The following is an 18,478-nucleotide window of genomic DNA, read 5'->3' on the forward strand; positions in this document are numbered from 1 at the left end:
TTCTCCACTTGTGAAGTAACTCCCTGCTCTCCATGTGTCAGTATATAATGCCTGCATCTGTAACTTTCATTCTATGCATCCGAAGAAGTGAGGTTTTTACTCACGAAAGCTTATGCCCAAATAAATCTGTTAGTCTTTAAAGTGCCACCAGACTCCTTGTTGTTTTTGTAGATCCTCTGGAAGTAGATTAGGAGTGTATTATGGTTGACCCGTGGCCACACAACCAGGCCTGTTTGCTCGGTGAGTTTCACCTTGCCTAATAGGAATGCTCCCATGAGCAGCTTTCTTCTCTCTCACTAATGGAGATTCCTCAGAGTGCTAAGCAGCTGTTTTAGTATAAGACTATAGGGTGTGGCTATAGAGGTCACCCTTCCATACTGGAAGGTGGAGCTATACACTGCAGGGGCAGAACAGGCAGCTGCAAGTTACAGCTAACAGCAAGGTCTAGATTTAGAGCTATGTAATTTACAAATATGAGAATTTAGTTGTTAAATACAAGCTCTGGCTACTTTAATGAGAAGAACACAGCATTGTGTACACTGTTCTGTATGATAATTAACAAAAACAGGGATGAGATTTTCCCTTTTTGTCTAGCACTGTGGGTACAATGTTTTCTTTTTGATGCATGTACATAAATGTCTGTATGGTTAATATTGTGATTTCCAGGCTGTGGGAGAATATGCATAAAATTGTCAGATATAAGCTGAGTTTTAGAGGAAAAATTGTTTACAAAAAAGAAAGCAATTCACTCCCATTGGAACAGGAAATGAGAGAGGAAAAATATCTTTTTGTTCTTTTTTGTATCTTCATTTTGTGCAGTGCTTAGATGCCCTGGTGATACACACTATATAAAGACCTTAGACAGATTTATATTAGATCTTGTGTGCTGAGTCTCAAGCCAGTACTAAGAAAAATGCAAAATCACAGACTCACGGAATAACTGGGTATATAATGGGGGAAAGAAAGCATCATACCTTCCACTCAGGTATCACAAATGCTGTTAATACTATAAAAAAAGCAAACAATGTGTCAAAGCAATATAACAGAGTCTTTTGAAACACCAAGTTGTTACAAAGGAAAACATATTGCAGAAACTAAGAATTGCTGCAGAGATTATGCTAATAATTAGACTCCAACTGCTTGCTGCTTATTAAATTCCCTGCAATGAAAAGAGGTATAAATAATAATAATAATTAATAAAATGAATGAGTTACTTTCTTTGGAATCTCAAATCTTGTAGTTGTGTACAAAGATTAACTCTAAATTTCAGTTTTACTAGTCTTCTACTAGTCAGCTTTACTAATTACTGCTCAGTAATTTCTGATCTCATTAGCAGATGCAGCTGTCCCTTGTAAAAGTTCAATGATTTTGTTGAGGGGGCCACTTGGGGATCTGGGGCAAAATCGGTACTTGGTCCTGCTAGTGAAGGCAGGGGGCTGGACTCAATGACCTGTCAAGGTCCCTTCCAGTTCTAGGAGATGGGATGGGATACCAAACATACAAATGATTTTGTAGTGAGTTTAACAATGAATTCATTCAGTCATTGCCTCAAAAACAAACAAATAAATCAATAAATCCTCTAATAAACTCTAAACCACCCTCCCACCCTCATGCATATAATCTCCAATGCATGTTCTAGGATTATTGATTGTGGGTCCCTAGAATTGCACACACAAAAGACCTGGTGGTATCTTAATGAGATATTACCATATATGAATAAATGGATTAAGTAAATAGAGCCTTTTAATGCAAGGGTAATGTCTTCTTCTTTTTTTTTTTTAATAGGAAGAGGACGGGTCCAATGGTCAAGGAGTAGTGTTAAATGATTGGCATACAAGAATCAGGTTACAGTTGTCAACATGGCCCAGATTGTCAGCTGATGTGCAATGGCATGGCTCCAATGAAGTCAACTGGATGCACACATTGCACACTCAATGGGTTTAAACTGCAGCAAGGGAGGTCTAGGTTGGACATTAGGAAAAAGTTCCTAACTGTCAGGGTGGTTAAACACTGGAATAAATTGCCTAGGGAGGTTGTGGAATCTCCATCTCTGGAGATGTTTAAGAGTAGGTTAGATAAATGTCTATCAGGGATGGTCTAGACAGTATTTGGTCCTGCCATGCGGGCAGGGGACTGGACTCGATGACCTCTCAAGGTCCCTTCCAGTCCTAGAATCTATGAATTTACACCAGCTGAAGACATGGTTCTCTGTGTAGCCATCAGAGACCAATGGCCTAAGACTAACCTCATGCCAATTGTATAGCAGTGTAATTTCTTTTACTTAAATTGAGATACTCCACACATACACCTGTGAATGGGAGAGCAGAAATGGGACTCAGGAATTCTGAGTGAGATACACTCAGCAGATTAACAGCATCTCTCTCTGACTAACTGACTTGTGGGTTTGAAAGGATTTGACCTTTTCCTTATCCAGTCCTGGTTCAACTGCATGTTGTTCCCAAACAAGAGCTAAAGAGGGACGTCGTAAACTGCCTCAACTTGCGCAGATCTTCAAGACCTGCGGATCTTCAAGTCTTCAACTGAAATGAAATGTTTCCACAAGGAGAGTACAAAAAAAAGTAATGTGTGGTTGGAAATCACCTTTGTGAATGAAAAGCTCTGACCTGTATTTTACATCAGTGCAGTGCATAAACATTCATATGGTATTTACTGTTATAAAAGCTGTGGGTGGCTCCCTGGACCTTAACTACTAATGCTACTTTTAATATGGAAGCTATGGGATGAGCAAAAGAATTAGAGAAGGAAATTGTTAATACTGGTAGCATCTGAAACCAATTTTAATGTTCCTGTTTTTTAAAAAAAAACATAATCAGGAAGTATTTACTTTTCATGCTTTGCATTTCTAGTTATAAGCAGAACTTAAAGTTCATTGAACAGATATAAAGGGCTAACAAAAACTACAGCAGTAGAAGCTTGTTTCTATTAAAAACATTAACTTGTTTATGCCTCCCAGATCTGTTCATGGGGTGAATTTCACCCTATGTAGAGTGCCAGCACAAAGCCTATACACCACTTAATGCCCATTTAAGCTCTATTTTTATGTGACTTTCACCCATAAAGGACCAAACCGAGATCTGACTCTGCCTGTGCAAACATGGAAGTTAGCTCCCTTTGCAGTATCATCCTCATTCTGCATGGACCCTCAGAAAGCACGCTATCTTCTCAAAATGTTGTACCATCTTAAATTTTAGATAACCTCAAAAGTAAAGCAGTTCAGCATCCTCCAATACATGTAAGCCATATTAGATCATTTAGCTTGATTCAAAATAAAAAAGATGGCTAGCAAATGTTACTGGTCTTATGTAACATTTCTCATTTTTAATGAACCATTTGTTTTCAAAGAATACCTTTTCCTTAGACCACTGTGAGAACTCCGGAATAGCTCAAGTTGGATGTGTCCAAAACCAGCTGTTTCTGAGCTATGCATTTGCAAAATTCTCTTAAGAACATGTGCATTTTTTTTCATACACACAAGACTCAACATTTTGTTCAAACTCTCTACATACACACACATCAGTCTGGTTTAATATAAAGAATAAAAAAAATTACCTGAGAAAGAATTAGTCAGACAAAGTTCTGTGAATCTGAAAAAGGGGTTAACCTAAACTAGAAAGTACTGTTTCTCTGCTCACCGTAACAACAGACAGGCAGCTGTGAAAAGCCATAAATGCATCTGATAATTCCAGAAACATAATAAATCTCTCCAGCTTCAGTCTCATGGTTTATTATAAAATAACAAGCCCCTGTCAACATATTTACAGTCTTGTAATTTATAGTGACATGGCATCTTTTCTCTGCAATGTGTGTTGCATGAACTGAATAATACATGAATGGCAATGCTTCAGGAACTAACACAGAAATGTCTCCTGGACATTTCAAAGTTGTTGGGTGGGGGTAACAAATATCTCTATGTATAAAGATTCTTTTTCAGGTAGAGCAACAGCTTTTGACAGACCATATTTGCTTCTGATTTAGACACTATCTCATAATAAGCTTTTCTTCCAAACTGTAATTGACATTTCTTTACCAGAAAGGCCAGGAAATGAAAGAGGATAACAGGTCTTTTCATTTTATAAGGTTATTTTTACAGTTAATGGCATCTGAACCCAGATGAAGTTTCATTTGAATTTCACTCTACATTGTGAATCAAGTATTGCTGTCAACACAACTCATCTCTGTCAGACATTGAACCTGAGGTCTTTAAGAGCAGTCTCTTCTGTAAGTGGTGGTGTGCCCATTCTTTCTCTCAGGAAGGATCTCTTTTTTCCTACTGCACCCCAAATAAGGGATATTTTCAGCACCACTAACTCAAGAAACTCTCTCTCACAAAATACATTGTTAAGGTAAAATTAAAGGTATCCGAGTACATCAGCCACTTATGAGCCAAAATACTTGCAAGAATGTTATATAGTAAATAAACAAATTAAATTTAATTTAAAAAAATCAACCAATATGAATCCAGGAAATACAAAATTAAGGTTAAACATTAAAGAAACCTGGACATTGGAATGTATATAAAGCAACAGTTGTCTTAAGACATTTTTTTGTGACGTGAAATAAGACTGAAAAGTCTGGGCCAGATCTTCTGCTGGTGTAAGTCAGCATAGCTTCATTGACTTCAGGGGAGCCACTCTGAGTTACACCAGGTAAGGAACTGGCCCAGTGCTTTGAAAATTACTATAATTCAACTAAAACATTCCAAGAACACTCAGGGTATTTTCTTAGCTGAGGAAAGTGATACCACATACCATAATGCTCTTACCAAAACCTCCAAACCACATGTAATCCTTTTTCACAGGGCTTGGAATTTAGTATTTTTTCAGCCTTTGACTTTTCCCTGTCAGTCATGCTATACTCATCATTACATTTAGAAGGATACAAGGGGGAGCAGATGGTTCAGAGATTGATGATGTGATAGATTCAGTCATTCTATAGCTTGGTCTACACTTAAAACTTATACTGATATAACTTTATAGGTCAGGAGTGTGAAAGACACACACTCCCTGGTGACATAACTGCACCAACAAAAAACCCAGTGTAGACTCAGCCAAGAGTGCTTCTGTTGATAAAACCAATGTCATTCGGGGACGTGATGTTCCTACACTGGCAGAAAAACTCCTGTCAGGGTACACTGCATCTACACTAGAGGGCTATGCCAGTACGGGCACTGTAGCGCAGGCATAGCGTATCTCAGCAGTTTGCAGCTCATGAAGAATATCAGTAACCAAAAGTTGTTGCTATCCATCAGCTGTTGGCGGGCCTATGTGAAATGAATTAACTGGTCTTAATGCAGATGCTAATGAGCAAGGTTTTCATCACAAAGCCATCATTTTAAGCTTCAAGTGGCATTAGTTGGCATCCTCATTTGCATGCTGAGCAGAAGTTAATTGCTGTTTAGAATGAAGCACTTCCTCCACTTTGGAGATTGTCCTCTCAGATCAAAACTGAAGCAAATAAAGGTCATACCACCATTTCCCATATCTGTTATGTTGATAAATACAGAATCTCAATGTCCAGAGACTTATTTCTTTCTTGCATACGCTATTCACTTAAAAATATACATTTAAAAAGAAAACACCTCTAAGAGAATATGTTGCAAAGCAAAGTGCACTCTTAGTAAAGCTGGTTGAGTTTTCTGTCTGAATGATTTTCTGATGAAAGATGCCCTTTTCACAAAACCAGAATTTTTGGTGAGAGATTTTTAGTTTTGCAAATAGATAGATTTTCCATCTGGAAAATCAAAATGACCTCTCCTTAGCTGCTGGCCTGGAAGGCTCTGATCAATTTTACTTTCTGCCAGTGAAACTGACAAAAACTTTCCCAGATGGCTGCCAAGGCAGAGCTAGTATGTTCTGCTCAGGAAGATAGAGAAACAGAGAGAGCCCCACCATACGGGCTGCCCCAAGGCTATGGAGCCTGGTCTTTCAGGGTCAACAGCTCCAAGGCAGCCCTGCCATGCCAGGGCTTGTCAGCCCCATGCCATGGTAGCCAGGAGCTTGGAAGCCCAGGGAGCCCAGCTCTAAACAGAGTGCAGCTCTGCAGCAGGAAGTCTGGAAGCCAGCTCAAATCAAGGCCCTCAGGGCTATGGAACAAGGAGTCTGGAAGTCCTGGGATAGACTTCCTGAGTCTGCAGTTCCAGATCAGGCTTTCTATGAAAGGTACTCTGGGGCTGCTAGACTCATAAGTTAAATAATATTCTGGTTCTGCAGGCCCTGGAAGCCCCATTAGCTACTGAGTGAGCTGATGATGATGTCAATTTCACCCAACAGATGTGGGAGGCCATGGCAGAAATACCATGCATCAGTTATTCTCAAACTACTTTTTTCCCCCAGGATTTCCAGTTAGGAGGAAATTTTGAGAAAAAAAAAAAAGGATTTGTTTCAGTTTTGAACAAATCCAAATGTTGAAAATATGAAATAGCTCCTGAACTGGAAAGCCCGTGTTTTGTCCAGCGCTAATCCTCAGTACTATACTAAACACACAGTTATGAGGGAGGAGGATGACCTTGTGGCTACAGTAGAGACCTTGGAGTCAAGAAATCTAGGTGCTAGTCCCAGCTCTGACACAGATTTCCAGGGTGAAATTGGACAAGTCACTTAATCTATCAGTGATACAGCTTCCCCCATGTAAAATGTGGCTAGTAACCATTTATCTCATGGGGATACTGTAAGATTACATTAACTATTTGTGAGGTGCTCTCAGTATTATGGTGATGAGAACTCTAGACAGGCATAAGTAAATACCTATGTCTGTATTACTTTAACAGATGAGATATAATGTCTACCAATAAAGCAAAGTTAATTAATTCTGCATTTTAAAGAAGATATGTGTGTATATATATATATATATAAATTGTACATTGGATTTCAGACATTATCATTTCCATTTAGAAGAGAGTGAATCTTTAATTACCATCCATTGCACTTGGTCCAGAAAATACAAACATTTCACCAGCACTGTTTGGCAATCTTTGAACATTTTACTTGCCACTTTTCATTTGTCAGAATCTCCACTGCAATTCAATTTATTTATTTATAGGCATTTCTATGGCATCCATCAACATAGTGTGTAGGCTCTTAATTTCTTTAACAGCTGGGTTTCTCAGTGATAAGTCACCACTTAGATTGATAAAACAAGATATAAACTTTTAGTTTATATTTCATGATGCTGCTCAGAAAACATTTGTACCATACCTATTTTCAGTGCAAAAGCCGAACTGGGTTAGGATACAGCTATAGACAACCAATCATTAAACTTAATTTCAAATTCACTAGTCTTTTGTAGTTTTATTCAAAAGCCGCTTCTTCAGTGCCTTAGTGATGAATGATCCCAGTATTCTATGGTTGAGAGCCTCACCATCTAGAAGGCACAGAAAGATTAATGGATAAAGAAAGCAGAACTTGGATTTTTGTTTTTAATTGTACTATAGCCAAAAGGCATCAGGTTCCCAGGAGAGGGCCTACTACTGTGAATCCATCATGATGTACTCTCAAGTTTGTTACTGCTGCAAGTTATATTTTAATTATCTCTCCTGGTTTGTGAATGAGAATAAATTGTTGATGCTGGGGAAAAAAAGGAAAATACAGCATAGCCTTTGAGCATTAATATGACTGAGCACACAGTGAGGAGTGACGCAATTGTTTCTTATATCATTGCAGCATAATGCCGTGTTATTAACTTTAGGTTAGAATTGTTATTTAAAAAACTTCTGAAAACCATGTAGCTGGGTTTTGTGATCTCCTTATACAAAACAGTCCATGAGCTTGTAAGTTCCTGAATCTAACTACATTCTTATATGTCTCCGATCACCACAGAGTCTGAGCATCTCACAGACATTGATTGATTTATAATTACAATACCTCTATGAGGCAGGGAAATATTATTAGCCCCATATTACAGATGGGGCTAATGCTCCTAAGGCACAGAGAAGTTAAACTGAATTCATCCCTGATCAGATCCCAATGTGGACGGAAAGGTGGTGACTTGCAACTGTCCATATTCTGGGCCTGCCCTAACTTCTGTCCTGTCTGTCATGGCCCCTAGGGGGACACCTCTTCCTGCACAGGGAAATGCCTCTTTTCACTCCCCTTGGGACATTCCCAGATGGTGGGAAAAGAGGTGTCTGGTCCTTTTCTATGCTGACATAAAGTGGCTACAGTAGTAGGGTGAATTTCTCTTTAAGGGATTTGTCCAAGATCACACAGAGAGTCTGTGGAAGAGCTGGGAATTGAACCCAGAGCAACTGCATTCCAGTCCAGTGCCAGGCCATAGACCATCCTTCCTAAGGCCATTCTTCCTCACCAAACTGTGCTAATTCTTCTAAGGAAAAAAGAAGACAGCCTGTTCCTGCTGAACTCCATATAGCCACAGGATGAGCCGCTGATCTGATTTAATTTCATTCTCTAGCTATGCTCATGTCACATGGATATCAAATAATCCTGAGTATCTTGCTTGGCTTCTATCACAGTTTGGCTTCTACTGGAAATAGAGCTAAGGTCTCAATTCTGGTACCTTAGGACTGAACATGGACCAATCCAATTTAAAATTTGTAATTAATAAAGTTTGGGCAACAGGTGCTTTCTTTATTAGGGTGCAAAATAGGCACCTTAATCTGTTTAGGAAAACATTTTCAGTACAGTGAATAGGAGAAAATGTGTTTTAGAATGAAATGCCACAATGTATGCCTAATGACAGATGATAGGGAGCATTGTTAAAAAATAGCCACAAAGAGACCCATGAAAGCTTATGCTCCATTATGTTTGTTAGTTTATAAGGTGCCACAGGACTTATTGTCACTTTTTACAGATCCAGACTAACACGGCTACCCCTCTGATACTTGTTAAAAAATACACACCGAATGCAGGGTATTTGTGAAGGCTCACATAATGTTCTCAAAATATACTTACCACATCCTGCTTACATTTCCCTTGCAAATGCTGGATAAAAACAGAATCTTGTTAAAATTACTAGGCTTATATAAATTTACAAGACAAAATCAAAAGCAAACATTTCAATGCAAACTAAAGGTCATCCCAAGCAGGAAAAAATATGTTCTGTTTATTTTTAATTACAGTGTGTTATAGTTTTACATGAAAAGTGGTACAAGCTCATATGTTTCTGGCATCAAATCAAATGACATAATACATAAAATGGAAATGCAAAACAATAAATATGTTAAGGGTGCAGGTGAGGGGGAGTTCCCCCCCACCCCCCAGTGAGCAAAATTTCTTTACTGCTTGTGTGACCTGGCAAATAACCTAGGAAAAGGTGGACTTTTTGTTAGTATATACTTCTCTCCTCCCTTTATGGAATTTAGATTATTTTTCTTGTCTCATCTCTTCTCAAGCTAACAATGTACCCCAATATACATGAGTCAGTTTCCATTTCTTCCTCACCCCCAGTAGCCCTTCACTTTGTTATGCTTAAATATTTTGGCTTACTTTTGTTTTTATGAAAATGAATGACTGTTTGCAATAGTTTTAATCATGTGTTTTGGAAGCTCCCCTACAACATCCTGCAAATATATTCTGTACAATACTTTCTGTTAACCTGTGAATGTCTTTGATCAGGGTCTAGCAGTCGTGATGCATTGTACCAATCACTATGATGGTGACATGAGCATACTTGCAAAGATGTGAGCCAACACATGTTGATTTGTATCTGGTTATGTGGTTTATCCATTTAGTCTGTGACCTCACCAGCTGATCCATGAGGACTCCTGCTCTTGCTGGGTATCCAGTGAGATCCCATGGGTGTATAAGGGACTGCCTACATAGCTCAACTTGAATTATTTGTTCCCCAGTTCTGCAAGTTCACCCATGATTCACTTCTCTCACACAAATAACCCTCCTGAAGGCCATGGGGCTACCCCTATAGGTAGAAGTTACTCATCTCCTCAAGTGTTTCAGGATTTGAATTTTGGATTATAAACTACTGGGGACAGGGACCTAATTGTCTATGTTGTCTATAGCTACAAATTCCAAGTCACGGCACAAGGAATAATGAGTTAACAGAGCAGAAGAAGCATTAAACAAAACATGTTAACTAAAAACAAAATAAACTTCCCTGCAGTCTCAGAACAATACAATTTAGAGCTGCACCTCTTTAAACTATACATGAGTCTTTTCTTATATTAGCCTGTACACTCTAGGTGTAACTGATCCTGGCCTCCTCCTGAGTCACATCCTTTATAAATCAAGACCACCACATAGTCTTAGGTCCTGTTAACTGATTCCTGCTGCACCTGTGAGTCTTTTTTTTAAATGGTCCTCACATGAGCTGTGAGTATAGAGTGACTGGTCGTTTAGTGAATCCAGAATATAGTTGAAGTAAGCTAGAGGAGAAATCATTTCTTTTCCTTCATCAAAGGTAACTTAACATTATGTCTGTGTATACAAATCCTGATGTCCCTCCCACCTACACACGCACACATACACCCCCTTTTATTAATTGAATGGGAGTTTGCCTGTGTAAGGACTCAGTTAAAGCTACAGGATTTGGCTCATACACTTCAGATAAGAAAAATAAAATAAACTTCTTGGGAGTGTTCTTGTTCCAACTGAAGTTAATGTCAAAACTCTTGTTTCCCCTAAAATCATTGCTAGACACCTATTGACTCAGTGCAGGGCTGTGTAGTAAGGGTTTTCCATACCACCCACAGAGTTTGGCATACCTGGGCTGCAGGTATACCTCTGTAGTCAATCTCTTACCTAAGCCCCTTTTTGATGGAGTGCATTGATTGATATATAACATTTGGTTTGTTTTTCTTTCTAACACATGCATGAAGAATACAACAATTATGAGTTGTCTGTTACATGTCCTCTTCACTCTTTTCCTCTTCCAGACTCGCCCTGAAGCTTCACACTCTTGATACACTAATCTCTCACTGTTAAGGGAAAAACTTGCATAAATAGAGTAACCTTAGGCTGCTTCATGGTAGTCGATAGATTTGTATTCTCATCATTTCACAAAGGAGTAAAAATTGGTTTGATTTCCTCACTGCTCTTGTGGAAGACAGAAAACTGTGGTGATTTAGAGAAAACAGTGGGAGAGGGAGAAGAAAATGCTGCTCAATCTGAAAGAATTCCTGGTGCTGTGATACAATTTGAGCTCCAAACCTAGAGGCATTTACAATACAGGAGTGGGGGAACACTGTATTGATTAACTATTCTTTCCCAGGTGGTTTTGTGATGTGGACCAGTCTCTTAGACTAGACTGTGTTCAGAGCCCCCTACCCCAATCTTACTTTTTATTTTTTGTGGCAGAAATTTTAATTTTAATTACCACATTTAACAAATGTGAAAAAAATCAATCCTCTAGATTCTGTCAACCTTGCAGTAGCTTTACTGTAAATGCACAGATAGTAAAGATAATTAACATGAAATCCCATATGCTTTAATGCAAACACTTGCAACTGTATCATTATACATACCAAAAAGTTATTCTATGAAGAAATTTCAATGTTTTGTGTTAAATCTTGTTAGCTCTTCCATGGTTCTTGTTATGAACCTGGACTTGTCCTAACCTTCACCAGCTCTATTTATAACCATTTTCATTCACTTCCCTCCCAACAATAATAGTTATACTATTCACTTTTCATGTACTGTGCTAGGAAAGTCAAATGAAGAATATTTGATTTTAAATTATCACAATCATTCCCTGTTACCATGAATATAATATATGTGGATTTCTAATTATGATTGATGAAGCATAAATGAAGCCATGGTTCTCCACTACTGCATGCCAATCATGATATTACCTTGGAAGAAAACTGTCAAATACAGACAGTTTTCTGATGTGCATCACTGTTTTATATGCTGACAGAATCTAGAGGATTGATTTTTTTCACATTTGTTAAATGTGGTAATTAAAATTTTATATCGAAGTAATAGGCATTAAATGCTTTTGTGATATGTGTTACATGCTGAATCACAAATTGAATGTCCTCCTAAGCAAGCGGGCTGGAATCCAAAGATGATGTATCTCAGGACTGGACACGATTGACTGTGTGTCAAAAAAGTTCATGGAGAGAGACACCCATTTAAATAACCAAAAGCCTTTGGGCTACCAATTTACTGTCTCTCAAGCTGGAGTGAGTGCTTAACATTGAAGAGTTCCACACAGAGACTAACACAAGAATAACATGTGGGTATCAAAACCTGATCTATTATGAAAATTGTATTGTCAACTCTAATCCTACAAAGCGCTCTGTAGAAGTGGGCCTTCACTAAAGTCACTGTGGTTTTGTGCTGGTATCTGCCCCACATGACCACCTTTACAGGACCAGGATTTACTATTTTTCCTTTCTACGGGCTTGTCTACACAGAGCCATTGAGGAAAATTAATCCAAATTAATTTTAAAGTGGATTAGTTAAACCACATTAAACCCCTGTGTGAATAGTCTTATTCAAAATTAAAGTGCCCTTAATTCAGTTTAGTTTAATTCACTTTGGAAGTTAATTTAAGATAAAAGAGCATGCACACAGGGGTTGAATAAGGTTTAACTGATCCACTTTAAATTCACACCTTTAGTTAACTCACATTAACTTTCCTGAATGCTCATGTGCAGGCAAACCCTATATTCTGAGTATATCATTGTGCTCTCCATCACAGATTTTCTCTTTATGATATTTAGAAGCTTTTAACCCATTTGTTGATTCCTTTTGGCACTGTTGTACTTCTAGCAGAAGCCCTTCCTCATCAGTGTGGAAGATAAGACTTATGGAATTCATTGTAAGAGATTGCACAGTAGTTTCTATCCTGATTTTAATAATCTTAGTGTTTTAAGTATTCTATTTGCATTCTAATGGGTAAAGCTTATGAGCCAATGGAATCGATAGGGCTGACATTGGGGAAGGATCTGGATACTTACTCTATTTATTTACATAAATTATGGCTTATTTGTGACATTGTCTATCACTAGAATTACTTGTGATTAGTAACATATTGTGCTCATTTTTTGTCCTCAGCCTTGGGTAATCATGTACAATGAAAAATCAAGTCTAATTAGTGACCCCCTCAGATCTCTTGGGCTACTTTTTGACTCTCTTTGAATGAGACTTGTATAGGTTTCCAGCATAAAGCCATGTAACACTCTCCCATTTTTTTCTATTAACTAAGTTGTAAAAATATTTTTACTCCTCAGTCCTTTCTTCTTCAATTACCCCTCAATTACCATCTGCTGCTTTGGTGGACTTGACAAGTACTCCAGCTGGTGGGCTTTTCTCATATTCTGTATGTTTTCTTTTCTCAGCTGTCTGCTTAAAATGAGAGCAGCAAACCTTGTTTCAATCTTACTGACAAGCCTATTTTCTGTGGCACTTAAAAATAAAAATAAAATAGGCTAGACGTGAGTTATCTACTAATTAGACTTTCTCTTTTTGATGTTGTTCATATCTCATTTTTGTACCAAATGCATCTTTTAAATACCTTGAAGCATAATAATTTCAGTTAGCATTATATATTTAGGGAAGAGTGACATGAATTCCTGCTGCTGTGCAATACAATAGTAACAGTGCTGATGAAACAGTATCTTACATAAATCTAAAATTGTGTGTTGATTGGGCCTAATATTTATTAGCTTTTAAATACAAAATAAAAGTGAATCTTAGTATTTTTTTCATTTGAATTTTAAAACCGTAAACTTTACAGGATTAAATTTTCAGAAGTGACCTGTGAGTTTTGGGGTGAGCCATTTAAAATTACCCTGATTTTTCAGAAAGTGCTGAGCACACAGACTTTGAAAATCAGGCCCATTGAAAGTATCTCAAATTAGGCACCAAAAATCACTAGTTAAGTCTGACAATGGAGGCTAAAATTTACCTAATCCCTACTTTCACCCACTTCGCCATAAGAGATCAGTGGTAGCCAGTACAATTCTGGTTGATTAGCCATTGATTCCAAGACACCACACCACACCACACCACACCACATCACATCACATCACAAGGAATGGCAAGCTTCATTGTATTTTGTAAACTTTTGAGTGAAATAAAAATATTCATATATGATCTATAAACAGTTATGAAGGGAGTGAAATCTAAATAAACAAATACATTTTGATTTATAACAAGCCAGACAATAGTAATGTTCTGTACATGCTGTATAACAATAAGCATGATCTCTCTGAACTGTATAACAAAGGAGCTTCAGGTCATGAAAAATATAGGATCTGTAAGCATGCGCTTATATTGTGAAGCCCACACTATTTTGTACCATTGCATGGAGCTGAACAGCTGACTTCTGACTTATGATGTTTTTCCTCAATTTTTTCTTTTAAACTAACGTCCTTACTGAGTGGGCCTTCTATATAGACAGACATTTATTCTTAACACAATCTTAAGATGCTGTTAATTGGTTTAACTCCATTGGTTTCAACAGATCTATGCATCCTGGCACCAGGTAAGGATCAGGACCGTAGTTTGGGGCCACAGTTAATATGGTATCAATCATTACTTTAGTACATAGGGATTTGGTTTGAAAATTTACTGTCAAAGCAGGTTCAGTTTGGGGCCACAGTTAATATGGTATCAATCATTACTTTAGTACATAGGGATTTGGTTTGAAAATTTACTGTCAAAGCAGGTTCAGTAAGAGTTTGTATCCAGAAAGCATATATGTGAGACATTCCAAAAGGAAAAGGCAGAACTCCCAATGGAGTATTTCGGTGAAACTCAGTCTGACAACAAAGCAGGTGGACCACTTTTGTCCATCTGTGCTCTGAATTATCCTTGGAGGGGTGTGTGTGTGTGTGTGTGGTGGTGAAATGAGATGATGGTAGAGGTTAGGGTGTGTGTGATATTTCCTTAGGCAATGTGACTACAGTATTTCATACACTTCATATACATATTAATAACTGCATAACTACTTTTTTGGGGTGAAAAGTTCAGAAAAGGTCCTGACTATTTGGTCATTAAAGATCTCCTGGCATTTTTGGTAAAATAAGGGTGTCAAGGCTGGATCCCCACTTTGAACTTTAGGGTACAAATGTAGGGGCCTGCATGAAAAACTTCTAAGCTTAACTACCAGCTTAGCTCTGGTTCGGCTGCCACCATTTCAATGGATTCCATTCCTGGGAAACCTTGAAAAACCTTCACCAAATCCCTGGTGAATACAAATCCAAACCCCTTGGATCTTAAAACAAGGAGAAATTAACCATTCCCCCTCCTTCCTCCCACCAACTCCTGGTGAATCAAGTTCCAACCCCCCTGGGATCTACAACAGGGAGAAATTAACCATCCCCCCTCCTTCCTCCCACCAACTCCTGGTAAATCAAGATCCAAAACCCTTGGATCTTAAAACAAGGAAAAATCAATCAGGTTCTTAAAAAGAAGGCTTTTAATTAAAGAAAAAGGTAAAAATCATCTCTGTAAAATCAGTATGGAAATTAACCTTACAGGGTAATCAAACTTAAAGAGCTCAGAGGACTCCCCTCTAGTCTCAGGTTCAAAGTACAGCAAACAAAGATAAACACTCTAGTAAAAGGTACATTTACAAGTTGAGAAAAACAAAGGAAAACTAACACGCCTTGCCTGGCTATTTACTTACAAGTTTGAAATAGGAGAGACTTGTTTAGAAAGATGTGGAGAACCTGGATTGATGTCTGGTCCCTCTCAGTCCCGAGAACCAACACACTCCCAAACAAAGAACACAAACAAAAGCCTTCCCCCCCACAAGATTTGAAAGTATCTTGTCCCCTTATTGGTCCTTTAGGTCAGATGCCAGCCAGGTTACCTGAGCTTCTTAACCCTTTACAGGGAAAAGGATTTTGGAGTCTCTGGCCAGGAGGGGCTTTATAGTACTGTACACAGGACAGCTATTGCCCTTCCCTTTATAGTTATGACAAAGGGTTATAACATTAATGTACTAACTAAATACTCTAAGTACACTGGTCTACAATTTTTGAGAAGTCGTCTGCTTCAGAGATAAAATGTGCTAGCTATTATGTATTTAATGTGCTGAATTCAAATATGACAATTAAAACAACTGGCTACTGTTTCTAAGATATTTAAGCTTTTCCATTTTATGTCTATGTATATTGTGTAGATAGTAGAGTTTTAATCATAAATTGTAAACCTAGTTCTTTTCATGTGTTTATGGTTGCTTTACATGATATTTCACCTGTCCTGTTTATGTAACACTTTAAAAATCAGCAAAAGTATTATATAAATAAAAATTATTATGAAACAAAAGGCAAAAAACTATTATGTACATAGTTTAGTCCTATTCAGTGTCTACTCGGTACTTCTTGGCTTGTCTCTTGTATTCATTAAATGGAGCATCTCTTGTCACTGTCCAGCAATAGTCTGCAAGCATTGATGGGCTCCATTTGCCCTGATAGCGTTTCTCCATTGTTGCAATGTCCTGGTGAAATCACTCGCCGTGCTCGTCGCTCACTGCTCCGCAGTTCGGTGGAAAAAAATCTAGATGAGAGTGCAAAAAATGTATCTAGTGACATGTTGCAACCAAGGCTTTTGTATGCCTTGAGGAAGTTTTCCACCAACAACCTGTAGTTGTCTGCCTTGTTATTTCCGAGAAAATTTATTGCCACTAACTGGAAGGCTTTCCATGCCGTCTTTTCCTTGCCACGCAGTGCATGGTCAAATGCATCATCTCGAAGAAGTTCACGAATCTGAGGACCAACAAAGACACCTTCCTTTATCTTAGCTTCACTTAATCTTGGAAATTTTCCATGGAGGTACTTGAAAGCTGCTTGTGTTTTGTCAATGGCCTTGACAAATTTCTTCATCAGACCCAGCTTGATGTGTAAGGGTGGTAACAAAATCTTCCTTGATTCAACAAGTGGTGGATGCTGAACACTTTTCCTCCCAGGCTCCAATGACTGTCGGAGTGGCTAATCTTTCTTGATGTAGTGGGAATCTCTTGCACGACTATCCCATTCGCAGAGAAAACAGCAGTACTTTGTGTATCCAGTCTGCAGACCAAGCAAGAGAGCAACAATCTTCAAATCGCTACTAAGCTGCCACTGATGTTGGTCATAGTTTATGCACCTCAAATGTTGTTTCATGTTGTCATAGGTTTCCTTCATATGGACTGCATGACCAACTGGAATTGATGGCAAAACATTGCCATTATGCAGTAAAACAGCTTTAAGACTCGTCTTCGATGAATCAATGAACAGTCTCCACTCATCTGGATCGTGAATGATGTGGAGGGCTGCCATCACACCATCGATGTTGTTGCAGGCTACAAGATCACCTTCCATGAAGGAGAATAGGACAAGATCCTTTTGACCGTCACGGAACATGGAAACCCTAACATCACCTGCCAGGAGATTCCACTGCTGTAGTCTGGAGCCCAAAAGCTCTGCCTTACTCTTGGGTAGTTCCAAATCCCTGACAAGGTCATTCAGTTCACCTTGTGTTATGAGGTGTGGTTCAGAGGAGGAGGATGGGAGAAAATGTGGGTCCTGTAACATTGATGGTTCAGGACCAGAAGTTTCATCCTCTTCCTCGTCTGACTCAAGTGAGAATGATTCTGGTGCATCAGGAACCGGCAGTCCTTCTCCGTGGGGTACTGGGCATATAGCTGATGGAATGTTTGGATAATGCACAGTCCACTTTTTCTTCTTTGACACACCTTTCCCAACTGGAGGCACCAAGCAGAAGTAACAATTGCTGGTATGATCTGTTGGCTCTCTCCAAATCATTGGCACTGCAAAAGGCATAGATTTCCATTTCCTGTTCAACCACTGGCAAAGATTTGTTGCACAAGTGTTGCAGCATATGTGGGGGGCTTACCTCTTGTCCTGATTTTCAATTTTGCAGCCAAAATAAAGGTGATAGGCTTTCTTAACCATAGTGGTTATACTGCGCTTTTGTGATGCAAAAGTCACTTCACCACAAACATAGCAGAAGTTATCTGCACTGTTCACACAAGTCCGAGGCATCTCTGCTCCCTTTGGCTAAACAGAAATGTGTCCCTTTGCAAAATCAAACACTGACAAATAAGAGAGCACGACACTGTGATTTCTATAGCTGATATAGGGCAATTTGTTCAGCAGAGTGATGTAAGCTTCGTTATGATTGCATCATCCATGACTTCTAGGAATAACATGATGCAATTCATATCATGTATGACGCAATACCAGCTTTAGATTACATCATTCATTGTTTTGCCTAAAAAGCAAGTACTGGGTTTGGACAGTCCAAACTCAGTCATAGATTTATTCATAGATCCAGTCCAAGATGTATTTTAGTCATTTCTGGTTTAAATTGAGATCCCTTCCCTTTATAACTCACTTATCCTCCACCATTCCCAAGTCAAGGGTCGTATATACTGACCCAATAGCATATCTTGAAAACTACAGCCAATCAACAATTTTAAGCATCATTTTATTTCTCAGTGACCCAGAATTAGTAAAGTTTGATTACATTTATTTCAGAACTATTTTGGCTGTAGAACAGTGTTATAATCCACCTACATAAATTTCTGGGAA

The sequence above is a fragment of the Trachemys scripta genome, chromosome 4 (assembly GCF_013100865.1).
Source record: "Trachemys scripta elegans isolate TJP31775 chromosome 4, CAS_Tse_1.0, whole genome shotgun sequence".
Classification (NCBI taxonomy): Eukaryota; Metazoa; Chordata; order Testudines; family Emydidae; genus Trachemys; species Trachemys scripta.